Source organism: Petaurus breviceps, unplaced genomic scaffold, assembly GCF_028583685.1.
Source record: "Petaurus breviceps papuanus isolate PSGF00001 unplaced genomic scaffold, PetGlider_PUasm1.0 173, whole genome shotgun sequence".
Classification (NCBI taxonomy): Eukaryota; Metazoa; Chordata; class Mammalia; order Diprotodontia; family Petauridae; genus Petaurus; species Petaurus breviceps.
This window is the reverse complement of record NW_027185759.1, coordinates 18,669,766-18,673,767: the sequence shown is the minus strand read 5'-3', so window position 1 is coordinate 18,673,767 and position 4,002 is coordinate 18,669,766.

The window sequence follows — 4,002 nt, the reverse complement described above, 5'->3', positions numbered from 1 at the left end:
GACTTTCAAGCACAGTAGGAATTTAATCTGATGGCTAGTAGTGCCAGGCCTAGAGACAGGAAGACATTCATCTTCATGAGTTCACATTCAGCCTCAGACACTTACTAGCTGTGTGACCCTGGGCAAGTCATTTATCCCTCTTTACCTCGGTTTCCTTATCTGTAAAATTAGCTGGAGAAGAAAATGAGAAATCACTCCAGTACCTTTGCCAGGAAAACCCCAAATGGGGTCACGAAAACTGAAATGGCTGAACAACAAGGGAGATTAATCAAAGTTTATTGAACTGAATTGACCAGAAATGAGGGGCTATGTGCATCCCAGCTGCTACTGGTGAAAGTGCAGTCTTACCTTCTACGGAGGTGACACAACAGATCTGGAAAGCAAAGTGAGTACAAAGTAACTTCTCTGGGCAAAGTGAGGAGGAGGAGGAAAGAGTGGGGGGGGGCGGAAATCAGAGAAAGTTTCATCGGGGAAGGAGCCCTTAGGCTGAGCCTGGATTGAACTGAGACTCCAGGTAACAAAAGTGAGGAAGGGGAGAATTCCAGGCAGGGGGCACAGATTGTGCAAAGGCATGGAGGTAGGAGATATAATAAGCATCATGTCTGTTGCAAACTTTTGTTATATTTTATGTATGGTATATATTAAGTATATTATATATTTATGTATATATAGTTATATATATATAGTTATATTGTCTTCCTTCAAAACCTAGCTCACAAGTTCTATTCTTTCATCTTCATCACCACCATCATCATCATCAATAAATATTTATTAAGCACCTACTATGTGCCAGGGATTGTACTAAGAACTGAGGATACAAAAAGAGGCAAAAGATTGTCCCTGCCCTCAAGGAGTTTATAATTTAATGGGCTTTCATGAAGCCTTCCCTCACTCCATCTTACTTCCCTGTTGTAAGTAGGAAAATATTGATCATGGAAATCTCAGAAACTATTGATGGTTATCCCCATAATCTTTTGAGCCAAACCCTAGTAGTACACACTCTAGCCTATCTCCTACAACCAACTTATGCCCAAAATGGGTACCTAGGGTTCAGGGCTCTCTGTGGGTCTGCACGCCAAAAATTGTAACTCATGAGCCCCTGCCAGTGTGTTCATCTTTAATAGTAAGGCAGTTGACACAATCAGATCAAGCAAAGGCATTTACTGAGACTGAATAGTAATAGCATCAGTTAAAAAAAGATGTCTTTCATACACCTAGGGCACCCTCTCCCACAAATCCACACCGAATCAATGGGAAGAGTAAGCACATACATAGATAGAGCTTGCTAGAAAAGAGACAGACACATACTTAAGGAAAACAGACACCTCACATCTACTGCTGCAGAGCTCCTTTTCTGATGGCCTCTGGTTGGGTTCACAGTGGCTTCCACTGGGCTGCCTGGGCTTGCTCCTCCTCAGTGGGCAGTTCTAATCTCATCCTTTCCAAATTCCAGTTTAGCTGCAATCCTCAGATGCCATCCTGACTTTGCTTTTTTCATAAAGAGCAAAGACCCTTGCCCTCAGACTGACTGAAGTCTGACCAATTCTTCTCCCTCAGGGTTTTATCTCTGAGCACTGCCACTTCTCTGGTGGAAGATGGAGAACAAAATCTTCCCAACAACTTTAATGCCCTGAGGGTCAGCCTTTTCCTGCTTTTCCCTCTCTAAGAGATCTCCTCCTTACTAGTGATGACTACCTCTTAATATTTCCTAAATCTTCAACTCAACAGGCTAGTCTGACCAGGCAATGGCACTTTGCCTAATTATAAAAAAATGCCTCTGGAGTTAAAGATTTCCCAGTTTAAGAAAAAAAAAAGCTACCCAATCTCTCCAGTTGGTCCATGCAAATAAGTGGGCAGGGAAATGTTCCAAAGGCATTCTCGGGTCTGGGGACAAGGCTAATTGAGCTGCTTTTCTGGCTCTTCCAAGAACAAATGAACTACTCAAAGCCTCATATCCCTTTCAAGGTTCAAATGAACAAATTCAGAGTTTATTTGCACCTCTGTAAGGTGCAAAACAATCCCCTCAAATCTGAAAGAGGCTCATAGCCTGTAGAGGGTGATGTCTTGGTATGAAAGGGACCCATCCTCACATCTCATTGTCCCTAGATTATTTGCCCCAGCTCAGTTCTTAAAAACTTGCCAAAGTCTGAAAGAGGCACACCCTCCCATCCTCAACAGAGTGGCCACCCTAAGCAAAGCCATCTCTGAGAAAAGAAGACAAACCAATCACATTTAAACCAGGTGAACCACGTTTTCTAACTGGTGTTTATTTTTCCAGAACAGCTCAGATTAAGACCACCTCACCCAGCCAAGATCACCTCATCTGGCCAAGTCCCCTCACCTGGCCAAGACCACCTCACCTGGCCAAGTCCCCTCACCTGGCCAAGACCACCTCACCTGGCCAAGGTCACCTCACCTGGCCAAGATCACCTCACCTGGCCAAGTCCCCTCACCTGGCCAAGTCCCCTCACCTGGCCAAGACCGCCTCACCTGGCCAAGTCCCCTCATCTGGCCAAGACCGCCTCACCTGGCCAAGCCCCCTCACCTGGCCAAGACCAGACCGCCTCACCTGGCCATTGCTACTTGCACTTGCTAATCAAGTCTTAGCTCTTTAGGAGCCATGCTACCTGCCTATAGCTTTTTCCCTATAAATTTCCGTATTTGTTAGCACCAGTGACAAGAGGATAAGCAGAAAGGAAACACTTTCCTGACTTTTTGTCTGCATGTTGGATGTCTCTTTCTAGATTCAATCCAGAATTCCTACTCCCCTCAGGACAGTGGATTAGCCTTCAGATAGATCTAGGTTCAAATCCCCCTTCAGACACTTATTGGCTGTAGGGCCCTTCATCTGTAAAATGAAGAGCTGGATTTGATGCCCTCTAAGGTTTTTTTCTAACTCTCAATCTGTGATCCTATGATTTTAAGATCTGAATTCAAATCCCACTGCATCTACTTAGAAGCTGTATGACCCTGGCTAAGTCATTTAATGTCTGAGTCTCAATTTGCTCATCTGTAGATGGGAACAATAGCAGCCCCCATGTGATAGGATAGAGTGTGACTTAAGCAGGATAATGAATGCAGATAGCTTTGTAAATCTTAAGGCTCCAGAGATTCAGCAGTTATTTATGGTGATGATGGTGATGACCATACATCTCCTGCCTTTAGAATTCTTACCTGCCTTCAGGTTTGAGTGTTGCCTTCGCCATGAAGCCTGCCCTGATTCACCTCAGATTGCTAATGCTCCCTCTCTGCTCAGTTTTCCTCAAACTCAACCTCTTTGTGTAAGGTGTTATGTCCAGCCAAGAGATCCTTAGCTCCCTGGTCACAAGGACTATCTCTGTTTGGGTTTGTGTCTCCCCAGGGTGTCATCAGTGAGTGCCTTGAACATAACACCATTGAACCTTAAAGGCCATCTAACCCCGTATTTTACAGATGAGGACACTGCAGATAAGGAGTGGCAGAGTTGGTATTTGAACCCAGGTCCTCTGTCTCTAAATCCAGGGCTGGATTCTCTTCCCACATTGCCTCCCACCATCCTAGGAATCCTCTCACTGACCCCTCTGGACACTGGATGGCTTGCTGGCACCTCAGAACTTAACAGATCAAGACTGAATTCAGCTAGTCAAGGGAGACAATGCAAAGAACGTACTTTGCAAAGTCTAAAAGCATAATATAAATGTTCACTCATTCTTATATTGGTATTTTCCCCAAAACTTGCTTTTCTCCCAAATTAGTCTTTTCAGAAGAGACCTAGAGACACAAAAAGAATGATAGATAAATAGATGATAAAGTTGGACAGACAGATAAATGATAGATAAAGCAGATGATAGAAAGTTGGATTGATGATAGATAGACAGAAAGATAGACAGACAGACAGATAGATAGATAGAAAGATGGATGGACAGATGGACAGATAGACAGATAGATAGATGGATAGATAGATAGATAGATAGATAGATAGATAGATAGATAGATAGATAGATAGATAGATAGATAGATAGA